The sequence below is a fragment of the Tenrec ecaudatus genome, chromosome 17 (genome assembly GCF_050624435.1).
Source record: "Tenrec ecaudatus isolate mTenEca1 chromosome 17, mTenEca1.hap1, whole genome shotgun sequence".
Taxonomy (NCBI): Eukaryota; Metazoa; Chordata; class Mammalia; order Afrosoricida; family Tenrecidae; genus Tenrec; species Tenrec ecaudatus.
This window is the reverse complement of record NC_134546.1, coordinates 5,666,156-5,679,199: the sequence shown is the minus strand read 5'-3', so window position 1 is coordinate 5,679,199 and position 13,044 is coordinate 5,666,156. Positions and strand designations below refer to the sequence as shown.

Here is a 13,044-nt window from a genome sequence, read left to right as displayed (position 1 = left end):
TTAATTTGTATATGCAAAGTACCCAGTCACTGAAAAGATAATTGACTTTGCTCTGAAGTCTCTCCCTCTACATATTAATTTCATCTTCTCTGAGACCCACATTCGCATTGGAACTCATTGGTATTATCTGTGTGTACTTAGAGAAGTCTCAATATCAGTAAGTTTGTCAAACATCATCAGATCTGGTCTGTTGGGTAGAATTTGTTTATCTGGTATATGAATTCTGTAACAGTAAAAACTTGAACAATGCCTCCAAGTACTTTACAGCTTCTTCAGTTTGACACAAGACATTCATTACCAAAGGCTAAATGTGACTGTAAAATCTTAGCTTGATTAAAGTACTAGCAGCAAAATATCTGATATTTAAATGGCATATTTTTCAAACAAGTTAAAAATAAACATAATTTAAATTCTGCGACTATTGATAGCCTATTGTGTACATCATATAGTCTTGGGACCTCTGCACATAATTAGCATAGACCCAATAGCTACCATATATACTTGAGTATAAGCCCACCCGAATATGAGCCGAGGCACCTAATTTTACTACAGAAACTGCCTTTAAAATGTGCTGGGGGGAAATGTGCTGAAAAATTCGGCTTATACATAAGTATATATGGTATATTAAGGAGTTAGTACTCTAAGGTTGATATTACTAGCGATGGAATACTGTGGAAGAGTGGTGATTTATTCCTTCACTAAAACAATGCATGGCAATGATATCTTCATTGTGTTTGGTTCTATAGTAAAAGCTTCCAAACTGCCAGCCACACCACAGGCCATGTGATACACCACTAGGGACACACTGGACTTTAATCAGAAATGTTTGTGCAAGCTAGCTGGATTGTTGTATTATTATATTTTCTGTCTTACTCTCCAAGTGGTTCATTCAACTGTGTGGATCATAACCAAGTAGGGATAGTATTGAGAAGGCTGAAAATTCCAGAGCACTTCACTGTGTTTGTGGTTAAATCTGTAAATGACCCAGAGGTAGTCATTGGAACAGAACAAGAGACTATTATGAGGTTTAATGTCAGGAAAGGTGTACATCTGTGTGCTGGGTAAACAAGTCAAGAAATGAAGATCTGAAGAAAATCTTGGCCTTAGGATCAGAGGAATGTTTAGTAACAACCTGGCACATGCAGAGGACACCACCTTGTGTGTCGAGATCGAAAAGGACTTGAAGTATGTGCTGATGAAGATGAAGAACTGCGACTTTCTATATGGATTGCAAGTCGATGTAAAGAAAACCCAAAGCCACACAACTGGACCAGTAGATGTCATCATGAGAAACGGAGACAAGGCCGATGTCTTCAAGAATATCATCTTGCATGGGAGTGCACGCAGGGCTCGGGAAGCAGCAGTCAGTGCAATCAGCTGTACAGCCCACTTTAAAGCTGGAAGAACAAGGATGACCTTCTGAGGACAAAGGCATGCCTGAACCATGCAGTGCTACTTTCCCTTACGTCAGAAGCATGTGGCTGTTGGACAGCGAAGGAAGAAGACTGAACAAGAACTGATGCATTTGCATTCTAGTGCTGGCAAAGAATATTGAAAGGACCCGAGTTCGAGGAGAACACACATTTGTTTTGGAAGAAGCACAGTCAGAATGCTCCTTAGGACCTAATCTTCGGTACTTTGGGCATGCTAGCAAGAGAGATCAGTCCGTAAAAAAGAAAAGACATCATTATTGGTAAAGTTGAGAGGAAATAAAACTGAGGAAGATCTTCAAAGAGATGGTTGGATGCCATGGTGACACTTGTTAAATGGGAAACAATATTTCGATATTGCTGTTCCAATGGGACACAATAGGATTATCTATTTGAATGACCGGATGATGGACATATGAGTTTCTTTTTACAAACAACCACCTGATTCATTGGCTGACTGGTCCTGAGGAGGAGGAGCTAAAGGGATGATGTCATCCTATCATCAGATGGGTCATCAGGAAACGTTTTCCTTCTGCCAATGACTCCAAACCTCAGCTGCATTAATTTCTCTTTTAAAACAGAATTTTCCTTATTCTCTCCTTCAGGGAAGCTCCTTTTTCCTTGAGATGTGAAATCTGTATATCCCGAAGGCACCGAGACTAAAGCAAACTTCTTTGCGCCCTAATTATCTTTGGTGGAATTAGTATCCTTAAATATCATCAAAAGAAAATCCCAGAGAAATCAAGAGCCACAAGGAGGAGAAGAGATCATCTGTCACTATGACCCACTCATTGACACACAGAGACCGAAGCCAGGATGCCTTCTACAGATGTCAGAGTGTGCTGGGACACAGAATATGACAGCATCAAATCTCCTAAAGACCAGGGGGGTGTGCTGTTATAGGGAACCTGAGATGCTGATGGATTGAGGTAAGTGGACAATTTACAGCTGCCTCTTGTGATCCAAGGCCCTCTGCTCTCATTCTCAGGTTTAAAAATCCTGATGCCAGAGTTAAACCTACATGTTTTGAATGGACGCGAACTCCATGGTTTGACATTGTGTTAGCTAGCAATTAGAGTAGATGCGTCCCTGAACGCCAGTGACTGTCATTTGGTAGTTCCGTCAGGTCCTTTGTGTCCCCTTGTAATGAATTTCCATTTAATTTTAAGTTGTGTTGGGTGGACTGGCATCCTTCCTATAAAGAGGAGGGCTGCTGGCCATTATGGGAGAAGCAATTCAATCCACAGGAGGTTCTGCTAAAATGCACCCTGACGGGGGCCTGCAATTCCAGCTTACGAGTATCTAAAACTCTCTATTGAATTACAACCTGGTAATGTCTATTTTCTTGTGCATTATCCTATCTGTGATGATAACAAAATCATGCTAATCCATTCTGATTTTTTTTTTTTGGTAACACTAAAGCTGAATAGCCCCTCCAGCCAGCCTCTTACATCAAAGTGCTTCTTTGCTAGTGTGCCTCTCGCGAGAACAAAACTGTATCCCACTCTTCACTCTTAGGCACACTGTAATTTTTCCATTTCTGATTACAATACTTCATTAATTTGACCACCTCATTGCTTTGCAGCTTTGAAAGTAGGGCAGAAGTGGCGAACACTTGAATGCACAAGCTGGGAGGGTCTATCTTCCAAATATTTCAGCTATTTCCTCCCACCCAGCCTGCTCTCCCGTCTGAGGTTGGGAATCCTTGTCCTCTTCCCTGCAGCACCACCAGTAGCTTTCAGATAATAGACAGTTCATCTGATCCTAGGCATTCCTGGGCTCTTAGGAGGTTCTCAATGTGAAAGTAAAAATAAGTAAATAAAGCTGTCTGATTTGAGGCATTCTTAGGTTTTATGTGGGTGTCAAACAATATCCCTACAGTGTTGGGGGATTAAAGCCTTCTTCCACTCCCAAACTACAGCTTTGTAAAGTCAATTTCCCCCCTCCTCCTTCTTCTGAAGAGATCTCTAAAAATGCTATTCAACCTGATGAATAGCAAGACCATATGTAACCTCATGACTGTCATATTACACGAATGTGTGTGGGCCACATCGGTGACAGGTATTTGTATGGATTTGGGAGATTTTGCTTTTTAAATTTCTGAAGAAAAAGGTGTATGTTTTCACAAATTGACTCCCTCCATTTTGATGGGCTGCAAAGATTCAAAATGCATCCTTCATCTGAGTCTGCACGTGCCCGGCCCCAGTGCTCTTACGTTTGGGCACTGTTCATTTTCTCAGTCTCCATACAGATGTTTCCCACCTCACCCCACCACCCGCCCCAATTTTTAAAGCAATTATCTTATACAGGTTATGTCATCTTATATAATAATGACAAGTTTTCCTTCTGTGCTATGCATGCTAGGACCATCCCAGTCCTGACCAATCATTCTAGTAGTTTGTAACTATTCAATTCATTGAAATATCATCTTCGTTGAGGTTCTACTGAAAGCTGACCTGAGACAGAGCCTTGGCACAAAGAGTTTGTTTAGGAGGTGACCCAGGAAGCTCAAATGAGGAAGCACAGAAAGTGAGTCAGGAAAAGAAGACCCAAGAAAGGAAGTGTGAATGAGGGGGTTACCGTGATGGGCAACAGAGCTCCATTGCCCTGGGGACCCTCCGAGTGGCCATGTGAAAGGCACCTCAGAGTCCTTCCATTGGGTATTGGGGAGGCTGAGTTGGAATGAATTTGTTGGCAGTGAGTTGAGAGTTGAATCAACACACACTAACGAGTTTCCTTGGCTCTGACGGGCTGGTAGACTGGTTCAAACCCACTAAGTGGGAGATGATGAGAACGTTCTTATAAAGTTTTCACTCTTGAAACCTTATGTAGATATTGGTCGGCACCAGCTCGATGGCAGTGGGAGCCACACGCTGGATGAGAGTCACACCAAGAGACATTGCCGCTCAGAGATTGTTTCTGAGAGTCAGGCAGCCTTATTGGTCAGAAGGTCTCCTCTGCCACCAGCCATTGCGATGGCATAGGACAAGGTTGCCAAGCAAAACTGTTGTAGACCAGGTTGCCAAGAGTCAAGGCTGGCTGGACAGCAGCTAAAATCTCATTCCAGATGCTGTGGAGTTGACTCTGATGCATATGTATTTCACGTGTTTCGGACAGAACTGTGACCCATAAGGTTTTTTAATATTTGACTTTCAGAAATTGATCCTCAGGTCTTTCTTTAGACTGGAACCCCTAGCATCTCGCTTCTCCAGAAACCAAACCACCAGCCACCTTTGGGACGGGGTAAAACTGCTCATGTGTGTTTCCAAGACTGTAACTCTTATTTTTTGGGGGGGTGTTGTTGTTATTTATTTATTAACAGTTATATTGACACTTCATCCACATATCATACAATATGATAGTTAATCATATCAAGAGGAGTTGTACAATCATTACCATAATAGATCTTAGAACATTTTCTTCTTCCTTGTACTCATTGTCATTCTTGTAGTTATTTTTTTTAATTGTGGCAAAAATATACACAACAAAACACTCTCTAATTCAACAACTTATACATGTATAATTCAATGCCATTGATTAGACTCTGCATGTTGTTCAACCATTATTGATATCTGTTTCCAAATTATTCTACCACAAGTAAAATAAACTCAATGCCCTCAGAGCTAAAACTCTTCCTCCTTCACCCATGGTAACCATTAGTAAACTTTGGTTTCTTTTTAGTAGAGTTCTTGATATAATGTTCATATATCATATACTTCCATAGTTAAATCACTTTAAAAAATCATTTTATTGGGAGCTCATACAACTCTTATCACAATCCATCCATCCAGCCATCCCTCCATCCATCCATTGTGTCAAGCACATTTGTACATTTTTTCCATCACTATTTTCAAAACCTTTTCATTCTACTTGAGCCCTTGGTAGCAGCTCATTTTTTCCATCCCTTCCTTGACCTCCTTCCGTCATAAACCCTTGATAATTTATAAATTATTATTATTTTTTCATGTCTTACACTGACTGATGTCACCTTTCACCCACTTTTCTGTTGTCCATCCTCCTGGGAGGGGGTTATAAGTAGGTCATTGTGATCGGTTCACCCTTTCTCCACCCAGCTTCCCCTTCTCCTCCTAGTGTGGCTACTCTCAATATTGGTCCTGAGGGGTTTATATTTCCTGGATTCCCTGTGTTTCCAGCTCTTATCTGTACCTGTTTACATGCTCTGATCTACCCAGATTTGTAAGGTAGAATTGGGATCATGACAGTTGGGGGGAGGAAGCATTAAAGAACTAGAGGAAAGCAGTATGTAGTGGGACAAGAGGAAAGTAAAAGGAAATAGAGAAAAGAAATAGGAGGTAAAGGGCATGTATAGAGGTCTAAATACAGGCATGTACATATGTAAATTATATATGATGATGGGGAAATAGATCTACGTACATATATTTATAAGTTTGGTATTAAGGTAGCAGATGGACATTGGGTCTCTACTCAAGACTGTAACTCTTTATGGGAGTAGAAAGCCTTACCTTTCTCCCATGTTGGAAACTACTTACTTCCAAACCAAGGGAATTCCAGTGGAATAAGCAGATGGGTGTGGGGTAAGCCTGCTACCGACAGCAGACTGGTAAGATCAGTATGTGAAGCTGGTTAGGTATACAGCATGTGCTCCCTGACTTATTTGGTGGCCTACTCCCCTCTTTTTCAGAGAGAGCGAGCAAAATTACTCAGTGTCCTTCTGACAATGAAATCACACTTATACTATAATCCAGGAACCAAAACACCAACTGTGATCCAGTCCAACTCACAGGAACCCTGTGGGACAGATGAAACAGTGCCTGTGGGTTTCTGAGCCTGTAACTCTCTACTGGAGTAGAAAGCCTCATCTTTGTCCCATGGAACAGTTGGTGGTTTTGAACTGCTAATGCCATTGTGAACAGTCTGACATGGAACCCACTGTGCCACCAAGGCCGGTGATCTAACAGACCTGGATCATTTCAGCCCTGCTCAGGGGTGGTAAGTGGGCTCAAACTGATGACTTTTTTTGCTAGCGATGAATCACTTGATAGAACTGAAAAAAAAAAAAAAAAAGAAGAAGAAAGAAAGCAAAAGAGTAACAATGTGCAATGTGCTGGGAAGTTAGGTCGTCTCTGTCACTAGACATGCTTCATTACTATTGAACCCCAAAGGACGTTTAGGGTGGGTGAAGGAAACTCCAAAAATAAGCCAACCATTTTTCTCCTTTTCAACCTGACCCAGGTTAAAATAGCCTTGCTATGACTCAGGAAATTTAAGGTACAGCTTTGATCTTCTTCTTCTTAAACTAATGTGCTCTCCGGACCTCAAAAAAGCTGTCTTAATTAGGGGCCTTGAATGAAATAATTGGCCTTGGCATTGCCTTGAGCTCAGGGCACAGCGCTGTTATCAAAATGACATCCTGAAGAGGAAGGCACACAGCAGCAAGGAGCAGTTACTTAAGGATTGTACAGTTTAAGCCCCCAGAACCTCCACAGGCAGGGACAAGTGCTAGCTTTGTAGCAGCCAGTAAGGGGAACACATCGCAATAAAGTCAAGTGCATGCGATGACTGTGCATTGGTGAAAATACTGACTTTGTTTGAACACCAGGATTGTGGCTGTTTTTGACCTAGTTCATTTGATTCATAACATACCTGATTGCTTGTGGAATGTCTCTTCTGTGCACGACAGGGTTTCTTTTAAAGCAGGAACGGAAAGCTCCGAACAGAGCAGAACATTGTGGAAAGAAACTGGCTTGAAAGTCAAAGGATCCTATTCTTGGCCCTTACTTTGACACTATCCCATATGGACTCACCAATATATAGCGCCACGTAATGGGATTTTTGAAAGTCTTGAGGGATTTTAAAATGATTGTATAAATATAAATATTTGGCTGATGTGATTATTATTCTATTTCTTCATTTGGTTGTTTTAACACCCCACCCCTTTGTTTTTCCAACTGATAATCCAGCAGTGAGCAATTCCTCTTATCAAGTCAAAGGAGTCAAAACAGTGACAACATTGGCCTTGGAAGTCCCCAAGAGCCTCTGGTTGACCCTGCTTGCTCTTCCATGGCCTCCTCCTTCCTGCCTCAGTTCCCCCTTCCCATGCTCATGTAGCACTTTGTCCCGCCGTCAGTGGGGTCATCCTCTCTCACCAAGTGGGATTCTTATTCAAGGTCTCCAATCACTTGACTCACATTGAGAAAGAGCTAGCATACTTCTGACCCTTGTCATAGCTATACTTAGTTCTGGTTACAGACTGACGGGTTCACTCTTCTGTTATAGAAATTCAAGAAATAAGGGAACTTGGGAATTTTCCAAGGCTAAAAAAGAAATCATTTTTACCTCTAAATTTTAGACTTTTCTAAGGAAACTGAACATTTCTCCCAGGGCTACCTGCATGGAACACCAAATGAGTACCAGGATGCCTGTCCTTCCGTGTTGCCAGGTTGGTGGACCAGATGGATGAAAGAATGTTTGCAAAGCAATGTCTTATTTATTAGGCCCAGGCAAGACTTGATAAGATGGCTCTGAGCGTAACTCAGCAGACAACACCCATCCTGCCTTTCGATCCCTTTCAGACAATTATCTACTCAACATTTCAATCAGACCACGCAGCATCTGTTTTCTAAATCCTTCCATTCCAATAAATCTTGCCTCTCCTCTACCACCCGGTTGCTTTTGCCTGGTGTCATTTCACTAAACATGGCTCTGATAACTCTCCACCACTGGAGCCTTCCACCACCTCTCCCCTCATCCCAGACATAGCACTATCAATCCTGCACCCTGGTGGGACTCCTGAAAGGCATTTTGACTCTTGTCTGGGTCTTTCAGGTGGCTCTTCCCCTCCACACTCTGCAAAACCTTTCCTCTCACTTGGTATTTGGTCCTGAGAGTGCTCCTGAACAATAGGTGGGCCCATCTTTCTTATAGTCTAACTTCTCCCCACCAGGAGGTTGAGATTATCTTGGCAGTGCCTTTGCAATCGCTGGGGGAATATTAGTAAAATGGGAGCATGCTTCCTGTAACAGTGAAGAGAATGCCTGAGAAGTTTGAAAGCTTCCGTGGGAGATTAGAGGCGGCTGTGAGGAAATGTGCTACCTGGTGGTGAACTCCCAGCACAGATATTTCACCATCCCGGGATCTCTAATTGCTAATACCGCACATGAACAGTATGATATGTCCTTACAATTGCAGACGCCTTTTCAAAGATAATCTTTAATAGTTTATTTGACAACCTGTAAAATTATAGAAAATTATTAGTCTTGGGAATTACAAAAATCCCTGTAGTACAGTCAAACAATAAAATTATAATTACCTGTGGGTAATTGAAATTTAACTGTTTTTTTATTGTATATTACACATCAATAGCAACATAAGTTCAAGAGGGTTTTTTTCCCCTTTCTTTCTTTCTCCCCCCACCCACCCCCCACCTTTTTCTCCTTTTCTTTTTCCTTAGAGAACCTGAGAAAATGGACAGCGCTGTTGGGGGCTTGTGAGTTCCTGTCACAGTTCTGAGCTTGAACAATTTCGATTAAAGCCCCATGTTTGAGACTGTCATTACCTGCATTAAATTACATATCTGGAGTGTTAAAAAATAAGGAGTGTAGTAGCTTTCCCTCCGCTACCTAAGGTAAGTAGTCAAGGCTTTGATTATCTTTAAAGATCTATTTTTTCCCTCCACTGAAACTCATTGTTTCTTTCATTAAACATAAAACACACTTAAGAACACTAAATTGTGCAGACGGAATATTAGGATGGCATATTCCAAAGTACCTTTGTTCGGTATTCATTGCTCTGGGTTGACTTCTGCATTATAAAGGGCTTTTATTATTCAGCTTGCATCCACAGGAACGGAACAAAAGTGGCATTGCTTCGGACCCCTTATTCCCTGGGCTTCGGGAGCAGTGTGCACTGGCTTCCCTCTGCTCCTCATTCTGCCTAACCTTCCACCAGCCCCTGCAAAACACTGCAAATTAGGAAAAGCCCCCGTAAGTTATCTCCCAAGGAAAGCCTGGGCCTGGCTTTTCGTTTGCCCCTGTCACTTCTCCCATTCTCTGTGGAATGGTGGCCATTATCCCCACCTCCCCATCTCCAGGACCCACCCCTCTGGTTCCCTTTGCTTAATGGGGCCTTCTGGTTCCTCCCAGCCGGAATAGTGGTTGGACGGAATGGAAAGAAAGTAAGGGGCCCCTTACTTAAAGGGGAGAAAGGGGCAAGGGCAAAGGAGTTGGGTGGTTGTTTGATTGTTTGTTTGTTTGTTTGTTTGTTTGTTTGTTTTCCCCTCCAGGTCTGGGTCCCAGCCTCAGCCTCTGCGTCCTGCAGCCATTTCCTGTCTGCAACCCTTGCTGCAGGATCTTTGGGGAACCATGGGCCCCAGACTAGGCTTTGGAGCCTTGGTGGAGAAGTAGCAGCAGCCAGGCCAACGAGTCTCCTCCCTTCCTTTGCTGCGCTGGGCTGAAGAGCAGTGAGATCCCCATGTATTTCTCACCAGGCCCTGCCTGATTTTCTCCTCTTTTTTAAAAACCAAGAATGTGAACGATCCAAAAGGAATAGTAGCAATTAGCCAGCAGGCCAAGGCCACATTCCTCCGTAGGGAATCTGAGGGTCCTGATGGCGCTATATGTTCAGGAACCGCCAGCCCGCCAGCCCCCCCCCCCCCCCCCATGGCCACCACCGGAAGGAGTGGGAAGCCTGCAGCTGGAGCCAGGGAAGCTGTGTCCTCCAGCGTCCTGCTCTTTCACAAGGGTACCCAATGAAGGTGCGGGCGCGGGTTGGAGGGCTACAGGTACACATGTCTCTGTCCTTACTGGGGACGAGTTGGCAGTCTATCCAGTTTCCTTGCGAATCTTCTGTCTCTCCGGCACTGGCAACACAAAGTGTCAGTTTGACGCTCAAAACCCTTGACTAGTTTTAAGTTGAAAACAAGATTTAAGATGATAAGTTTGTGCTCAGCTTACCTCTGTGTTTGCTCCTTCCCTCCTGGACCACCCTTTGCTCACTTCTCTCTAGCTTCCTGGGTACGCCACAGGGATGCCCAGGAACGCCAACTAGCCTCCTGTTGCTTTCTCTGTCTTTTGTTCCCCCATTCGTTTATCAACCTCCCCAGCGAGGAGTGGACACTGCGTCTGCCCTTCCTGACGACTCTTTCAACTCTGCGTTGTCTCTGAAGTCAACTTCACGTGGACTTTGAGTCCAGGTGCTCCTCTCTGCTGCACTTCACAGTTCTGCCCCACAGTGCCTCAGGGCCTACTTGTGCAGAAGAGATCACCATACTTTCTTTATCTGAGGACCCTCTGGGTGAACTCAAATCTCTGGCTAGCAACTCAGCCTATCGATGCTTTATGTCACCTCTTAATTGGCTTTATTTTGCCACATACTACTAAAGATCCACTAGCAAAGAGGTTTTCTCACACTGAGCCGCATTTAGTCGTGCTTGCTGAATTGGGTAGAATGCTGTCAAATGAGGAATGGCCTAGGAGGGGAGCGGAGCACTGTGTAGAACCTCGGAGCTCAGAGTGACTCCAAGCGATGCACCTGGTTTCCCAGGGCCCGCCCGTCACAGAGACAGCAGAAAGAGCCTGTCCTAAAGGGAGCAATTCATTATTTTCAATTTTTGCATCGATATTTCTGATTTCTAAAATGGAATCAGGTGATCTATATGGTGAAAGGTTCCGATTAGGCCCCCAACAGTACAGTCTTACATTGGAGAAATAAATGTGCAAACTAGCAAATCCATAATAAGGTAAAACCTGGTTTCCACCAATTTAGTCTCTATTAAAAGCCTCATAAACTACATTTTGGTAAAAGGGACTAATATCTATCTCGCAGTCATGCCCAGCTTCTAAATCAATTGGCATATGTTTCTTCATATCCTCTTCAAAAAGTCAATGGTTTATGAAATTATCAAAATACCTGAATCTTTCTCTTGCCAGAAAAAAAAATGTGAAAGAATTAAATTGCATATGCCCCATAATTCCCTCCAGTTTTTTTTCTCCCTGCACCTCCACCCCCCACAAAGTGCAAGTTATTGTTTCAAGCAAGAAAACCCATGCAAAGCTTGGTAATTTAGGGTGGGTGCTTCTGTGGTTTTGACTCAATGCCGTGATTTCAGTTCGAGCTGTTGAAAAGGTAAGATTTAAAAATAGCCGAACGCAACTCTTCCCATCCCCACTCCGTGATTGATTCTCCTTTCCACCTCACGAGCAAGGGTGAAAACTCTTTTCTTAGCAGACGCGATAGGCAGTGTCCCCATGTGTACCAATCTGTGGGAGAAAAGGAGAGGGTCTATTTCCAAGGTAATCAGTTCCTGAGTATTATTGCTACTGATAGCTGCGGATGGATCATTCGCTAATTCCTGGCAATCCCAGGCACACAGAACAGAAAGCGTCCCAGTTGTGTGCTGCCCTCTCCATGATAGGCCGTAGGTCACACAGTTTGGGTCCATTGATTTGGATTTTATTTATCCTTGTTATCTTTCTCTGGAAGCTGGATAAAGCCTGTTTAACATGAGAGCATCATGCCGCAAGCTTCCCAGACCGAGGGAGGGTAGTTGTGTGCCTGTTATACATTTTCAGGAATCAAACCCGGACCTGCATGAAAGTCAAGAGTGTGACCAACAGTATCTAGAGACTCCTTAGCGACGTCCTCATGCTCAAGTTGAGAGCCTTGAAGTCATATGATTTTATGATGGAGGGTCACGTAAGGAAGCTCTCAGCGGAGGAGAGAGACCATTGGGCAATTCAGCTTTGTTTGAACACTAGTTTGGGGAGTGTGGGAACCAAGGGGTGTCGGCACCAAGGGAAAGTCCTCTAGAAGATTCTCACATCCTGCTGTCATCTTTAAATTGGCCACCATTCCCTAATGTCCCAAGGGTGCTGGGGATTTTCAACAAGGGTATAACAATATGTATATGGAACAAAGCTTGATATTCCACCCTCAGTCTACTTCAATGGTAATGCATTCCTATGGATTGCCAGGTATCCCAGGAGTGGATTTCCCACAAGTCCAGAGGGAACCGCGCGCTACTGTAAATGTCATATGTTTTCATGGCCCACCTGACTGAAATCAGGCCTGGTCGACAGTCTCTTCACATTCTTTCTAGCTGTAAGAGTCCAGATTTTTAGCTCAGGCCCAGATAATTATTGTAGTGAAAAAGTGAAACTTCTGTTCTAGCTAATTCAGTCTTCCACACATTTGCTACTGTTTTTCAGACGCCAGAGGCGATTTACCAGGGAACTGCAAAGCCATTTTGCCTGCACAAACCCTCCATCTGGTGATTCAGTGAACATGATCTCATAGTTCTTAAAGGAGTAAAGAAGGAGGGAACTTTCAAGCCCCCCTGTCGCTGCTTACCTGCCAAGAGGCCTTACTCTACTGATGCTCTATGCCCATTTGTGAATTTGCACTGAAAAACTCCCATTCGGCACAATTCCTCACTGCTTCTTCTGATAGCAGCTTTAGGGCCATGAAGATGCGAATGGTAGACCTGCCAATAACTACCAAAGCAGCTTACAATCAGAGGGCTGGCATTGTGTCAGGTGCCTGGGAGGCAGTTGCAACCCGTACTGCGCATGTGCCACGTAGTGAAACTCCCCAGTCCTGCGCCATCCTTAGGGTCTCCGCTGTATTGAGCTTAGAG

The 13,044-nt window shown here is 43.6% G+C and overlaps 1 pseudogene; it reads left to right on the top strand.

Moving 5' to 3' along the window:
• The first annotated feature begins 1,117 nt into the window (after positions 1-1,117).
• The window catches only part of LOC142430997 (U2 small nuclear ribonucleoprotein B'' pseudogene), a 32,745-nt pseudogene continuing 20,818 nt past the window's right edge, over positions 1,118-13,044 (top strand).